This window comes from Ailuropoda melanoleuca, chromosome 1 (assembly GCF_002007445.2).
Source record: "Ailuropoda melanoleuca isolate Jingjing chromosome 1, ASM200744v2, whole genome shotgun sequence".
Taxonomy (NCBI): Eukaryota; Metazoa; Chordata; class Mammalia; order Carnivora; family Ursidae; genus Ailuropoda; species Ailuropoda melanoleuca.
Genome location: NC_048218.1, coordinates 11,053,084 through 11,053,365, shown reverse-complemented (window position 1 = coordinate 11,053,365; position 282 = coordinate 11,053,084).

Genomic DNA, 282 nt, shown 5'->3' with positions numbered 1-282 from the left:
TTAAAGTAACAACAAAGCACATTTCACTTTCTAGTCCTACTTTCCCCTCCGAATTGGTTTTACCACCTTTGCGTGTTCTCTTCCATTGTCACCTGTGGGGTCCTTTACCTACCAGTGACAAATCATTTCTAAAAGCCAGCTTGAGCCGAAGGTTTGTTATTTTGGTTTCTTGGAAATGAGATGCATCTGCTTTCAAGTGAAGGGGCCAAAGAGGAATTTAATTCGTGGAATAAAAACAGTCTCTTCTGTTGTGCGTTTGTCCAGAAGTTAATGCTGATGCGT